The 16396-nt window shown below is 44.6% G+C and overlaps 1 long non-coding RNA gene across 1 annotated transcript; it reads left to right on the top strand.

The window, feature by feature from the left end:
• The first annotated feature begins 4250 nt into the window (after window positions 1-4250).
• LOC309620431 lies at window positions 4251-14911 on the top strand. The gene is made up of 2 exons (XR_014239548.1): window positions 4251-4291; window positions 11850-14911. It is a non-coding gene; the product is annotated as an uncharacterized lncRNA (long non-coding RNA).
• Window positions 14912-16396: the final 1485 nt, after the last annotated feature.

Below are 16396 nucleotides of genomic sequence, written 5' to 3'. Positions count from 1 at the left end.
CCTGAAACTTGGAATGGGGACATCTGTTTGGTCCCAAATGAAACACACGGTTCCGGAAGTAGCTTGCCCTTCAGTGTCTGAAACTAACCTTTCTCTCCTTGAAAATGCTGTGATAAACTCACCTGGTCCAGGTGCCTTGAAAAGGGATACTCATTCTCCTCAAGACCCACCACAACCACCCCTACTGCTGATAGACCCATGACTGAGGTCAAATCTCAGCATGGTCCAGGGGAACAAGTGCATACTATGACCAAGTTGGAAATTGCTTATACACCAAAATAATCGCAAGACTTTGCTTATATATATTGGCAGAAATCTGGGGAATATATTCAGAAGAGGACTCTAAGGGTGTTAGATGAAGGAGGGCAGAATATAACTCTAGATTAGGCAGAATTCATTGATATAGGTACACTTACTAGAGATTCTGGATTTAATGTGTCAGCACATGCTCTAAGGGTTTACTTGGTTGGCTGACTGAAACTGAGACTCAATTGTGGCCTACAGTTAATGAGGTTGAGATGCCAGAGGTGTCCTGGCATGATATGGAGGAGGGAATCCAAAGGCTTCGGGCGATGGGAATGTTGGACAGAACTTATCATGTATGACTTGAATGCAACCCCCAACTATGTTCCATGACAAGGCTCAGAAGACACTACTTTCACCGAGACATTGAGAAAGCATTAGTGAGAAGCGCACCTGCAACCTTGGAAAGCTCTGTGGTTGCTCTCTTCTGTAGGCCAGGAATGACATAGGGGAAGAATGACCCTGAAGACAATCCAGAGAGCATCAGGGCTGCCCTTCTGATCACAGGTCCAGAGTGCAAGGGCCCTGGGGGCAGAGTAATTTCAAAGGAGGCGCCGCTGGCACATTGCCCGGCACCACCTCACGTGGTGGTGGGTTCTGCTACTGCACTCGGCACTGGGCTCCCCAACTGCCCCAGGTGCAGCTCCAGCGGCCTGGGGTGCTATGGGCTACATCCAGCAGAACCGAGGGGACATGGTGCCTCCACCTTGATTTCAAAGGACTGGGCCTCCTGGCAGAGCTGCAGGCTCAGGACTCCAGATGCAAGAGCCATGGGGCCGTGGCAGAGAACAACCTGGGAGCTGGCTGTCTGAAGCCTTGGGGGCCCAGCCCTTGCTCAGCAAAGCCACACCATTGTGCTTCACCCCAGTGTATCTGGAAGGTGGGCCTCCACCCCAGTGGGCCTGGAGAGCAGAGCACCTGGCCAAAGAGGACTTGCTCAGGCCCTTGTCACTCCTTTCTTCTCTCCTATTTCTCCATTTTGGAATAGGAATGTCTACGCTATGCCTGTCCTAACACCGTATTTTGGAAGCACATAACTTGTTGGGTTCACAGCTGGAGGGCAATTTTCCTCAGGATAAATTGTACTTTGAGTCTCACCCATATCTGATTTAGATGATATTTAGATGAGACTTTGGAATTTAGACTTTAGAGTTGATGCTGGAATGAATCAAGACTTTTCAGGCTGTTGGGATGGAATGAATGTATTTTGCATGTGAGAAGGACGTGAATTTTGGGGGACCAGGGGCAGAATGCTATATACTGAATATGTTCCCCCCCCCCCCAGTTCATATGCTGAAACCTAATCCCCAATGTGATAGTATTTGGAGATGGGGGACTTTGGAAGGTGGTTAGGTCATGAGAGTGGAGCCCTCATGAATGGGATTAGTGCCCTTATAAAAGAGGCTCCAGAGAGATCTCTAGCCCTTTCCACCATGTGAGGACACAGGAAGAAGACAGCCATCTATGAACGAGGAAGCAGGCCCTCACTGAATCTGCCAGTGCTTTGATCTTGGACTTCCCAGCCTCCAAAACTGTGAGAAGTAAATTTCTGTTGTTAATAAGCCACCAGTCTATGATATTCTGTTATAGCAGCCAGAACAGGCTAAGATAGGCTTCCTGGCTTCAGTGGTGATGATGGAAACCCAGAGAAGCAGAGGCCAAGTGGTAGCACTTAACTGCCAAAGACAAAGTGGGCACATCTGTAAAGGGCAGCATGGATGTACAGGCAAATTGATCATGATGTCCCTAGGAATAAAATAGATGAATAGCCTACTAGAATATCACTCAATCTATATGATAGGAAAAGTTCTAGATCTAGTAGCTAAAAATCTGACTCAAGTCACCACAGTGGAGAGTCAGCCTCTCACTGTTTTCAGAAGTCAGTTCACTGACCCAGAGCCCCTTGATTGAAGGAGATGCCAGGTCCACTAGAGGAAGGAGCCTGTACCATTGTTGTAAGAACATACTGTAAATCTTCCTCCAAGTCTTCCCCAGAGGGACCTGTGGCCATTTAATAGAGTGAGTGAGCATTGGGGAAAAGGAAATACCCAGACCTTATGAGGATTGCTAGATAGTGGCTCTGATTTGACACTAATTCCTGGGGACCTGAAATGCTACTGTGGCCCAACAGCGAAAGTGGGGGGCTTTACGATGGTCAGGTGATTGAGTCTGAGCTCAGATCTGATTCCCATTGAGCCCAGTTGGTCCATTAACCCACCTTGTAGTTATTTCTCCAATTCCTGAATTTATCCCTGGAATAAACATACTTAGAAACTGGCATAATCCCCACATCAGCTTGCTGATAATAATGAGAGCCATTATGCTAAGAAGGGCTAAATGGAAGTGAATTTCCACTCCCTTCAAAGTTAGTAAACCAGAAGTGATAACGCATCCCTAGGGGAATGCAGAGATTAATGGCCCTGTAGAAGAAGTTAAAGAAGTAGATGTGCTGACACCTCCCACATCTCCATTTAACTCACCAGTTTGGCCTGTGTAGAAGCCAGATGAATCTTGCATAATGACCATAGACTATGATAAATTTAATCAGGTGGTGACTCCAATTGTAGCTGCTGTTGCAGCTATAGTATATTTACTGGAACAACTCAACATAACCCCTGGAACTCGGTATGCAGGTATTGGCCTGGCTAATGACTCTTCCTCCATACCAATTTTCAAGGACTTCCAGAAACCATTTGCTTTTACCTGATAAGAACAACAGTATAACTTCAAGGTGTTGCCTCAGGGCTATGTCAAATCTCTCGATCTCTGCCATGATACAGCCTGCAGAGATCTCCATAACATTGACACTCAACAAAACATCACACTGGGCTACTACACTGATGACATGTTGATTGGATCTGGTGAGCAGGAAGTAACAAGTACTTTAGATGCCTTAGTAAGAATGAAAGTGCTGGGTGATGGTTAACTTTAAGGGTCAATATGGCTAGGCCAGTGCCCAGATATTTGGTCCAACGTTATTCTGGATGTTTCTGTGAAGGTGATTTTTTTGGATGAGATTAACATTTAAATCGGTGGGGAGTTCCCTTGTGGTCCAGTGGTTAGGACTCTGTGCTTCCACTACAGGGGGCATGGGTTCGATCCCTGGTGGGGGAACTAAGATCCCACATGCCGCGTGGTGTGGCCAAAAAAAAAAAAAATTGGTTGACTTTTAATAAAGCAGATCATCCTCCATAATGTGGGTGGGCCTCATCCAATCAGCTGAAGAACTAACTTTCCCGAGCTAGAAGGAATTCTGCCAGCAGATGGCCTTCATACTTGAACTTCAACATTGGCTTTTCCCTGCGTCTCCAGCCTGACAGCCCACCCTGCAGATTTTAGACTTGGTAGCCTCCATAATCATATGAGTCAATTCCTTAAGATAAAGCTCTCTCTAGTATATACACATCCTATTTGTTCTGTTTTCCTGGAGAAGCCTGATGAATACAGTTGTATATAAACCCTGCAAAAATTCAGGGGCCTGCTGCCTCAACAAAGTCTCTAGGAATAAATGGTCTAGAGCATGTTGAAAAATTCCCTCCAAGGGGAAAGACAAGCTGCCACACTTCACACCTTCTACCACAAAGAGGTATAATTCTTGTGCTATAGTCTGAATGTTTGTGTCCCCCCAAAATTCGTATGTTGAAATCCTAATTCCCAGTGTGACAGTATTAGGAGGTGCTTTGGAATGTACTTAGGTCATGAGGATGGAGCCTTCATGAATGGGACTAGTGCTCTTATGAAAAAGACCCCACAGAGCTCCCTCACTCCTTCTACCATGTGAGATTACAGTGAGAAGATGGCTGTCAATGACGAAGCGGGCTGTTACCAGACACTGAATCTGCCAGCGCTGTGATCTTGGACTTCCGGCCTCCAGAACTGTGAGAAATAAGTGTTTGTTCTTTTTTTTTTTTTTTTAATAAATTTATTTATTTTATTTATTTTACTTTTGGCTGCATTGGGTCTTCGTTGCTGCGCGCGGGCTTTCTTAGTTGCGGAGAGCAGGGGCTACTCTTCGTTGCTGTGCATGGGCTTCTCATTGCGGTGGCTTCTCTTGTTGTGGAGCACGGGCTCTAAGCATGCGGGCTTCAGTAGCTGTGGCACGTGGGCTCAGTAGTTGTGGCTTGCAGGCTCTAGAGCGCAGGCTCAGTAGTTGTGGCGCACGGGCTTAGTTGCTCCGCGGCATGTGGGATCTTCCCAGACCAGGGCTTGAACCCGTGTCCCCTGCATTGGCAGGTGGATTCTTAACCACTGCGCCACCAGGGAAGCCCCTAAGTGTTTGTTCTTTATAAGCCACCCAATCTGTGGTATTTTGTTATAGCAGCCTGAACAGTCTAAGACACTTTTGCAGGCTTCTTTGGATTTTGGAAGGAACATTTGAGTGTGTTACTTTGAACCTATCTACAGAGTTGCTCACAAGCTTTCCAGTTTTTTTTTTTTATTTCTGGCTGTGTTGGGTCTTCGTTTCTGTGCGAGGGCTTTCTCCAGCTGCGGTGAGCGGGGGCCACTTTTCATCGCGGTGCGCGGGCCTCCCACCATCGCGGCCTCCCCCGTTGCAGAGCACAGGCTCCAGACGCGCAGGCTCAGCAATTCTGGCTCACGGGCCCAGTTGCTCCGCGGCATGTGGGATCCTCCCAGACCAGGGCTCGAACCCGTGTCCCCTGCATTAGCAGGCAGAGTGTCAACCACTGTGCCACCAGGGAAGCCCCAAGCTTTCCAGTTTTGAATGGGACCAGAACAAGCTAAAGCTCTGCAGTTCAGACCGCAGGACAAGCTGCTCTTCAAGTTGGACCTTATGATCCAGCAGATCCAATGATACTCGAAGTGTCTATGACAAAGGAGAATGCCGTATGACATTTCTGGTAAGCACTAATGAAAGAATCACAGCGTTAGCTTCTAGGATTTTAGAGCAATTTGAGCCCTCTTTTGCAGATAACTATTCTCCTTTTGAGAAACAGCTGCTGGCTTAGTACTGGACCCTGGCAGAGACTGAACACCTAACCATGAGATAGCAGGTAACCATCCAGCCTAAGATCCCCACGTAGGTGTCTTGTGTGACCCACACAGCCATAGGGCCATAAATAAGCCATGTGTAGCAGCAATCTAATATCAAATGAAAATGGTATAGAAGAGACCAAGTTGGACAGGTCCAGAAGGTCCAAGTAAGTTGCCTGAGCAAGTGGCTCAGACTCTTTTGACACCAACTCCTGTTGTATTGCCTCCTCTCCTTCAGTTGATGTCTATGGTGTCATGGGGCGTTCCTTATGACCAGTTAACTGAGGATGAAAAGACTCAAGCCTGACTTACATACGCATCTGCATGATATGCTGGTACCATCTGAAAATGGACAGATGCACATCACAGCTCTACCCAGGGGTGACCCTGAATGACCGTAGTGAAGGAAAATCCTCTCCAGTGAGCAGAACACAGAGCAGTATATTCATTGTCCACTGTGTCTAGAGTGAGAGATGGCCAAAAGTATAGATCTGTGCTGATGTGTGGTCAGGGACTTGGAAGGAACAGGACTGGAATATTAGTGACAAGGAAGTCTAGGGAGGAGAGAGGTGAACGAACCTCTGAATGGACACAGACAGTGGAGATATTTGTGTCCCATGCGAATGCCCACCAAAAGGCACACACTGCAGAGGAGACTCTTAATAATTGGGTGGATAAAATGATGTGCTCTCTGCCTACCAATCAGCCTTTTTCACCATCCTCTCCAGTGTTTGGTAAAAGAAACAATGGGCCCATGTAAATTAGTCTGCTCGGGCAACCATAACAGAAGTACCATAGATGGGGTGGCTTAAACATCAGAAATATATTTCTCACAGTTCTGGAGGCTGGAAAGTTCCACCATCTGGGTGCAGGCCGATTTGGTTTGTGGTGAGATCCCTCTTCCTGACTTACAGGTAACCATCTCCTTGCTCTGTCTTCACATAGTGGACAGAAAGGGCTCTCTCATGTCTCTTCTTATAAAGACACTAATCTCATCATGAGGGCTCCACCCTCATGACCTAATTACCTTCCAAAGGCCCCATCTCCAAAAACCATCACATTGGGGTTTAGGGTTTCAACATATGAATTTTGAGGAACACAATTCAGTCCATAAAAGCCCATGAACAAAGTGGCAGCGATGGAAACTATGCCCAGGCTCAACAACACGGTCTTCATGTTACTGAGGGTGGTGTGGTTAATGCTACTACAGAGTGACTAATCTGCCATCAATGGAAAACAAAGTTGAGTCCCAAGTATGGCACTATTCTGTGTGGGGACCAGCCAGCCACCTGGTGGCAGGTTAATTATATTGGACCTTTTCATCAAGAGGGGGACAGAGACTCATCTTCACAGGAATAGACACATTTTCTGGATACGGTTTTCCCTTCCCCGCCCATAATGCTTGTGCCAGCACCACCACCTGTGGACTCTTCTGCACAGCATTGCATCTAATCCAGAAACTCAGTTCACAGCAAAGGACGTGTAGCAAGGTGTTCATGCCTATGGAATTAACTGGTCTTACCACATGCAACATCATCTAGAAGCAGCTAGCCTAATTGAGAGGTAGAATGGCTTTGAAGACTCAGTTATGATGCTAGTTGGGAAACAACACCCTAAAAGGATGGGATGCTGTTTTATAGGACGCAGTATATACTTTGAATCAGAGACCATTATATGGTGCTGTCTCCCCCCATAGCCAGTATAAATGGGTCCTGAAATCAAGGGGTAGAATTAGGAGTGGTCCCTCTAAGTAGTACACCTAATAACTCACTCACAGAATTTTTGTTTCCCATCTTGGCAACTTTGATCTCTGCTAGTTTGTATATCTAAGTCCCTCTGATTTTATTTTAAACATTTTTATTGGAGTATAATTGCTTTACAATGGTGTGTTAGTTTCTGCTTTATAACAAAGTGAATCAGTTATACATATACATATATCCCCATATCTCTTCCCTCTTGCGTCTCCCTCCCTCCCACCCTCCCTATCCCACCCTTCTAGCTGGTCACAAAGCATCGAGCTGATCTCCCTGTGCTATGCGACTGCTTCCCACTAGCTATCTATTTTACATTTGGTAGTGTATATATGTCCATATATACACTACCACTCCTTCACTTTGTCCCAGCTTACCCTTCCCCCTCCCCGTGTCCTCAAGTCCATTCTCTAGTAGGTCTGCGTCTTTATTCCCGTCTTGCCCCTAGGTTCTTCATGACCATATATATAAGTATATATATATATGTTTTGTGTTTTTTTAGATTCCATATATATGTGTTAGCATACGGTATTTGTTTTTCTCTTTCTGACTTACTTCACTCTGTATGACAGACTCTAGGTCCAGCCACCTCACTACAAATAACTCAATTTCGTTTCTTTTTATGGCTGAGTAATATTCCATTGTATATATGTGCCACATCTTCTTTATCCATTCATCTGTCGATGGACACTTAGGTTGCTTCCAAGTCCTGGCTATTGTAAATAGAACTGCAATGAACATTGTGGTACATGACTCTTTTTGAATTATGGTTTTCTCTGGGTATATGCCCAGTAGTGGGATTGCTGGGTCCTATGGTAGTTCTATTTGTAGTTTTTTAAGGAACCTCCATACTGTTCTCCATAGTGGCTGTATCAATTTACATTCCCACCAACAGTGTAAGAGGGTTCCCTTTCCTCCACACCCTCTCCAGCATTTATTGTTTCTAGATTTTTTGATGATGGCCATTCTGACTGGTGTGAGATGATATCGCATTGTAGTTTTGATTTGCATTTCTCTAATGGTTAATGATGTTGAGCATTCTTTCATGTGTTTGTTGGCAATGTGTATAACTTCTTTGCAGAAATGTCTATTTAGGTCTTCTGCTCATTTTTGGATTGGGTTGTTTGTTTTTTTGATATTGAGCTGCATGAGCTGCTTGTTAATTTTGGAGATGAATCCTTTGTCAGTTGCTTCATTTGTAAATATTTTCTCCTATTCTGAGGGTTGTCTTTTCATCTTGTTTATGGTTTCCTTTGCTGTGCAAAAGCTTTTAAGTTTCATTAGGTCCCATTTGTTTATTTTTGTTTTTATTTCCATTTCTCTAGGAGGTGTCTCAAAAAGGATCTTGCTGTGATTTATGTCATAGAGTGTTCTGCCTATGTTTTCCTCTAAGAGTTTTATAGTATCTGGCCTTACATTTAGGTCTTTAATCCATTTTGAGTTTATTTTTGTGTATGGTGTTAGGGAATGTTCTAATTTCATTCTTTTCCATGTAGCTGTCCAGTTTTCCCAGCACCACTTATTGAAGAGGCTGTCTTTCCTCCATTGTATATTCTTGCCTCCTTTATCAAAGATAAGGTGACCATATGTGCGTGGGTTTATCTCTGGGCTTTCTTTACTGTTCCATTGATCTATATTTCTGTTTTTGTGCCAGTACCATACTGTCTTGATTACTGTAGCTTCGTAGTATAGTCTGAAGTCTGGGAGCCTGATTCCTCCAGCTCTGTTTTTCTTTCTCAAGATTGCTTTGGCTATTCAGGGTTTTTTGTGTTTCCATACAAATTGTGAGATTTTTTTGTTCTAGTTCTGTGAAAAATGCCAGTGGTAGTTTGATAGGGATTGCATTGAATCTGTAGATTGCTTTGGGTAGTAGAGTCATTTTCACAATGTTGATTCTTCCAATCCAAGAGCATGGTATATCTCTCCATCTATTTGTATCATCTTTAATTTCTTTCATCAGTGTCTTATAATTTTCTGCATACAGGTCTTTTGTCTCCTTAGGTAGGTTTATTCCTAGGTATTTTATTCTTTTTGTTGCAATGGTAAATGGGAGTGTTTTCTTAATTTCACTTTCAAGTCCTTCTGATTTTTATGTGTCAACTTGATAGGGCCATGGAGTGCCCAGATATTTGGTTAAGTATTTTTCTGAGTATGCCTTTGAGACTGTTTCTGGATGAGATTAACATTTGACTTGGTAGACTGAGTAAAGCAGATTGCCCTCCGCAATGTGAGTTGGCCTCATCCAATCAACTGAAATCTTGAATAGAACAAGAAGGCTGAGTGATGGAGAATTCACTCCCTCACTGCCTGACTATCTTTGAGCTGGGATCAGTCTTTTGCTGAAAAATCAAATGCAGAATCTCATCTTGTGACTGGCTGAATTACAATGCAAGTTGAACCCTAGCCTCGCAGGGTGTCTACTATTAAACTGAGGGCACTGATGGGGAAGGAATAGGATCCTGTAAGATAGAATGCGTACATGTGGGAAGACCCTAATGAAGCTGGGGGCATTGTGCCCTAAATTCTGATGAGTCTTCTCTGCCAGTGGGAGAGGCCTCTACCAGGAGGCACATCAATGGGTCCACTGAATGGGAAGGTGAGACATTTTAGGCTCTATGCCAATGAAACTACAGGCAAAAAAGTGGGGGGAGGTAGTTAATTTACTGGCTGGAATGATTGATCTTCATTACCAAGGAGAAATTGGTTTGCTGCTACACAACACAGGCAAGGAGGACTATGTCTGCAACCCAGAGGATTATTTAGGGTGCCTCTTACTACTTCCATGCCCAATAGTAAAAAGTAGTAGAGAACTACAGCAACTAAAAACTGGCAGGATGATTGAGGACTCAGGAATAAAAGTTTGAGTCACTCCATCAGGTGAAAAAGCATCTGAGTTTCTGGAAGAAGGCAGGGGGAAATACAGAATGGATAGTGGAAGAAAGAAGAAGGAAGCCATCGATGGGAATTACAGCCTCATGATCAAATACAGAAATGAGTACTATTGTAGCTTTGCCAATTTTCTTTTTGCTTGTTATATTTATGTATTTATTTTTATATGCTAGCCATTTTCTTTTTCTCTCTCCTTCCCATTTTTATTTTATATCATTTTTATTTTATATACAAATAGTTGTTGGAAGTTAATTTTACAATTTAGTCTTTAGATAATAGAGTATCAGTGGAACTGCGACTAACTTTGAGGAGTAATTAACAGCCAGTAATGGATACAATGACTTTTGGAACTGTCTGGTGTCTCCTCATTTGGGGGAGAGAGTGATAACTTCCTCTCTTATGAGAAGAATAGTTATATCTTGTTAGGAAGAAATAAAATTGTTTTGTTGTGCAAGAATTCAAAAAGGGTGCACACAGAAGCTGAGTAGTCAAAGGGGTGGACTGTGCCACTTACTGATTTTTGCCTCTTGGCTTCAAATCCACTCTTTACGCCCGCTCTGCGCAAATGGATCTGGTCCATTTAAATATTTTTTCCTTTGCCAGCCCGCACTGAAGCTTTGCCAGTAGAGGGCGCTAGAGAGGCATTTCAAGGTGGAAAATGGGTTTGCTTACTGGTTCTGGGGTGCCCATTCAGCAGGGTCCTGCAGCACACACAGCTTTCTCCAGCACCGGGGACCTGAAGCACCCACACATTTTCCAGTGCCTGGCTCCTGCAGTGCGTGGTGACCGCCAGCACCCGGTGGCCAGCAGCTCCTCCCTGGAATCCCCCATCAGCCAGCTCACTAGCAGTTTGCCTCCGGCTTCTGAAGCACTCACACAGCATCTTCATTCTCCAGTTCTTGCAACGCGCACACATAACAGCCAGAAGTGCCCAGTGGCCGGCCACTCCCTCCACCCCACCCCCACCCCCGCGCCCTCCCTCAGGTAGTTTTGTAGCAGAGTGCCTCTGGTGACACACCTCCCCATGAACAACCTTCTTTGGCACCCTAGAGGGTGGATTTCTGCCAAGTTCCAGAAAGCAGATTTCCAGCAAGTTCCACCATTCAGAGAACCACGATCATATTCTCTCCAACAAGGACTGGATCTCAGTCTGGGAGGAGCAGGGGCAGAGTAAGGTCTTCCTTGGGTGCTGTATTTCAGCCCTGCTCATGCTCTCCTCTACCTTCTTGAATGTATGGATTATATTTGTAATAGCTGTTTTAATGTCCTTTTGTCTATTGGTTCTCTCATCTGGGTCATTTTCTATGAATTCTTTTTCTCCTCATTATGGGTGTATTTTCCTGCTTCTTTGTTTTATTGGATGCCAGACATTGTAAATTTTACCTTGCTGAGTGCTTTTTTTTTAAATTTTTGGTACTTAAAAAATTGGGGGACGGGGGTGAGCTTTGTTCTAGGACACAGTTAATCAATTTAATCCTTTTGAGGCTTGCTTTTAAGTTTTTTTAGGCAGGACCTGAATAGCCTTTAGTCCAGGGCTAATTTGACTGTTAGTATAGAGCTACTTTAGTACTGAGGCAATATGTTTCTGAGGAGGTTTTTCCATTCAGGCTGATTTGGAAATGAACTATTCCTGCCTCTGAGGACTGTTCCTCCTGATCCTTTTCAGTGGCCTTTCCTTGGCCTCAGGCAGTTTTATCACATATGTGTGCTGATCGGTACTTGGTTGAAGACTTGAAGGGAACCGTCTGTAGGTCTCCACAGCTTTCTCTCTGTGCGCAGTTCTCTCTTCCATAGCACTCTGACCTGTCCTGCAAATTCTAGCTGCTGTGACCTCCACAAACTCTTTTTTTTTTTAATTTATTTTATTTATTTTTGGCTGCATTGGGTCTTCGTTGCTGCGCGGGCTTTCTCTAGTTGCAGCAAGCGGGAGCTACTCTTCGTTGCTGTGTGCAGGCTTCTCTTGTTGTGGAGCACGGGTTCTAGGCGTGCGGGCTTCAGTAGTTGTGGCATGTGGGCTCGGTAGTTGTGGCTTGCAGGCTCTAGAGCGCAGGCTCAGTAGTTGTGGCACACGGGCTTAGTTGCTCCGCGGCATGTGGGATCTTCCCGGACCAAGGCTCGAACCCGTGTCCTCTGCATTGGCAGGCGGATTCTTAACCACTGAGCCACCAGGGAAGCCCCTCCACAAACTCTTAACTGTGTCTTCTAAACTCAGGGAGACCACCAGGCTCCTTTTGAGTCCTCCCTGCCACATCCTTGCACTGCACATGGAAATTCTCTCCAGGTAATCACATGGTTTATTCATGTTTCCCTTCTCTGAGGAAACATGGTCCCATGTTCCCTGTTGTCTAATATCTATAAACCATCATTCCATATATTTTATCTGTTTTTTTAGTTGTTTAAGGCAAGAAACTAAATCTAGTCCCTGTTCCTGCATCATGGCTGGAAACAGAAGTCCCCAAACTCTCTTTTCTGACCCGTCTCCTGAGATGTTGCCTTCTGGAACTCACACTTAGTCATCAGCAGAATCCCTCCATCCTCAACCTCTTCTCTGAAGGTTGAGTTTGCCTTCTCACTCCAGTGGGAACATGAATCTTCCTGGACAATAGTGCAGCCCTCTTGAGCAGTGAAGTTGCTCCCACAGCTCTCAGACCACTGATCTAGGAGGCATAAATGTCCTTGCACTTCACACACAGCCCCCAGATCATGTTCCCTTCCTACTCAGGAAGTCCTCCAGCTCCTTTGAGGCACAAGCATCAGTCTACAAGGCCTTCTCTGCATCTTCGTTACAGTCATCTACCACACCCCTCCTCACTCCTCTTTAGGTTTTGAGGGTTTTTTTCCCTGGCTCACTGTCACTCTCTCCAGTTCCTCTCTTGTTCAGAACCTTGGTGATTTCAAAATCTACATGATGGTTGATTCAAAATACACATTCCAAACCTCTGGCCTCTCTGTTCCATGAGCTCTTCTTCTCCATTAATATTGTGCCCACCCTCCTTCATCCACCCACTCCCATCATTATACCCTAACCTGTATGGATAACATTAAGTGCAGCCTCTCTACAATATCAATTTCAAGGTTCTCACTCTTTGGGACTTCCCTGGCGGTCCAGTGGTAAAGAATCCGCCTTACAGTGCAGGGGACGTGGGTTCGATCCCTGGTCGGGGAACTAAGATCCCACATGCCACGGGGCAATTAAGCCCGCACACCACAACTACTGAGCTTGCACGCCTCAACTAGAGAAGAGAAAACCTGCACGCCACAACTAGAGAGAAGCCTGCACACCACAATGAAGAGCCAGTGCACCACAACGAAAGATCCCACATGCCTCAACGAAGATCCTGCATGCCGCAACTAAGACCTGACGCAGCCATAAGTAAATAAATAAATAAACAAACAAACAATAAATCTTTAAAAAAAAAAAAGGCTCTCACTCTTTGACCACCACCTCTTCTTCCAACTCACTTTCCTTTTGTATTAGTCAGGGTTCTCCAGAGAAACAGAACCAATAGGACTTATATAGAGGGATTTATGATAAGGAATTGGCCTATGCAATTATGGAGGCTGACAAGTCCCAAGATCTTCACGGTGGTGACTCAGCAATCTGGAGAGCCAGGGGAGCCAATAGTGTAGTTCCAGTACAAACCTGAAGTCCTGAGAACCAGGAGAACTGTTGGTGTAGTTCCAGTTCAAAGGCCAGCAAGCTCAAGACCCAGGAAGAGTAGATATTTCAGTTCACAGCCAAAGGCAGGGAAAGGTGATGTCCCACTTCAAAGGCAGTCAGGCAGGAGGAATTCTTTTTTACCTGTTGGGAGGGTCAGCCTTTTTGTTCTATTCAGGCCTTCAATGGATTAGATGAGGCCCACTCACATCAGAGAGGGCAATCTGCTTTACTCAGTCTACTGATTTAAATGTTAATCTCATCCAAAAACACCCTCACAGAAACACCTAGAATAATGTGTCACTAAATATCTGGGTACCCCATGGCCCAGTCAAATTGACATATAAAATTAGCCATCACAAGTCCACCCCTTGTCAACTTGACACACATACACATCTCCTTAAATCATACTTAATCTCCAAATGAAGGTAATAACAAGGTTATCCTTCTACCTATCATAATTCAGCTATCCTGCGTACACCAAAAATGCACTAACTCCTTCCCCAAAAGAGGAGGTAAAGTCCTTGGGTGATGTTTAATCTTCTCCTTGATATCCCATAACTTAAATACTATGATGTAAAGTTAACGATACTTAAATACTATGATATAAAGTGAATACATCTTATGTTCCATGATAAGAGAATAAGAGCGGGAATAAAAAGATATTTCACACACACACACACACACACACACACACACACACACACACACACACATACACGTTCATAACAAAATGTCTTATTCCATTTGGGCTGCTATAACAAAAATACCATAGCCTGGGTGGTTTACAAACAATATTTACTTCTTACAGTTCTGGAGGCTGGGAGGTCCAAGATGAAGGTGCTGGTAGATTTAGTGTCCAGTGAAGACCTGCTTCCTGGTTTATAGATGTTCATCTTCTCACTGTGCCCTCACATGGTGGAAGGGGCAAGGGAGCTCTCTGGAGTTTCTTTTATAAGGCCACTGATCCCATCCCTTTTATAAGGGCTCCACCCTCATGACCTAATTACCTCCCAAAGGTCCCACATCCAAAGTCCAACACACTGGGGAGAACGAACTTATGGTTACCAGTGGGGAAGGGTGGGGGGAGGGATAGATTGGGGGTTTGGGACTGACATGTACACACTGCTGTATTTAAAGCAGATAACCAACAAGGACCTACTGTATAGCACAGGAAACTCTACTCAGTACTCTGTAATAACTTAAATGGGAAAAGAATTTGAAAAAGAATAGATACATGTATATGTATAAGTGAATCACTTTGCTGTACACCTGAAACTAACACAACATTGTTAATCAACTATATTCCAATATAAAATTTAAAAACTATTTTAAAAATAAAATTTCAAAAAAAAGAGTCCAACACATTGGGGATTAGGGTTGCAACATATGAATTTTGAGGGGCACAAAAATTCAGTATAGCACAAAATAAGGAGGAAGTACTCACAATTACAGTCATCATTTCTGTAACTGGTCATGTGCTTGTAGCTGGTATTCATAACCACCTTCTTCCACAACCCATCCCATATTCCTTTTGCTTTTAGCAAGAACCTCAGCTTGTTGTGGTTCTTTACCTTCATTCTTGAAGGATCTGGGCCATTAGTAGCCCTGCCTGAATTGGGTTGTTGTAGTTTTCCATTGTCCTCAATCGCAGGGCATGGTAATACTAAGGGATCACCTGTATTCCAGACATACTCTTTCTTACCTCCATTGTGAAGTAGTGGTCCAATGTCCCCTTGGTAGTGAGGATTCACGCCAGCCAGCACAGTAATTCCCTTCTTTGACTGTTGATTCAGAGACACAAAAGGACCAAAGAGGTGGGGCAGCAGTCTTAACTTTCATTTCAATGGAATTACTGTTGCATCTCCTTGTGGAAGCATTCCTCCCTTTTGAGCTAAGGTCTCTGGGCCAGCAGAGCACACGGTAGTGGGAACAGGAAGCACCCCATGGCCCAGTCAAGTTGACACATAAAATTAACCATCACACCCTTCAACCCCATTAGGACCCAGAATTTATTGATGCCACTACCTTTTCACTGTTCCAGACCTCTCTCATGTCCTCACTTTCCTCCTTACCCAGCTTAAATTCTATGGTCCATAATTATGTTTGATTGTACCTCTCTTACTTCATTGGATTCACTACAGCTTATCTCCTAATGAAAATATAGATCCAGGCAGTGATCACTAATGATTGCCACATCCCAAAAAGAGACATATTGGATATCACCAGATGTGAAAACTATATTCCATTCTGTGTACCTGTGTCTGACAGTGTGTTTTAGGAAAATTTCTATGGCTGCTTCTGGGTGTGTGTGACCCCAGTCTGCATGCCCCTTTGTTTCTCAGCACCTTTGCTTGTGTATGTACCTGTGTGACTGTGTCTGTATAGGTCTGGTTTGGCATTGCTGTGTGTTAGCCTGCATGGGCTCTGCTCATACCTGTGCTCACGGGCTGTGTGTCCACATGGCATGTGGGTCTCTACGGGATTTGTGTCTCTTTGTGAGTGACTAATGGTCACTATACTGCATGTCTCTGGGTGACTGTATCTGCAGGTGTCTGTGTTTGCTGTTGCCATGTGTCAGAGTGTGTGTGCCTATGTCTGGGTTTGTGTGCCGTGGGTGTGCGAGTAACGCATGGTCACTGTACGTGGGTGTGTCTGGGTCACTCAGGGGGCTGTGTCTGTACCTCTGACTGAAAGAGAGAGATAACAAGAAGACTGTGATCTAGAATCTTCTCCCCTCCCACTCCCATAGGCCAAGGTATGCACTGCAAGAGTCAGGTGATCCACTGGGTGGGAAGCACCT

The sequence above is a fragment of the Balaenoptera borealis genome, assembly GCF_965194805.1.
Source record: "Balaenoptera borealis genome assembly, chromosome: X".
In the NCBI taxonomy this organism is placed as follows: Eukaryota; Metazoa; Chordata; class Mammalia; order Artiodactyla; family Balaenopteridae; genus Balaenoptera; species Balaenoptera borealis.
Note: the sequence above shows the minus strand (reverse complement) of the source record. Positions and strands in the feature narration are given on the sequence as shown.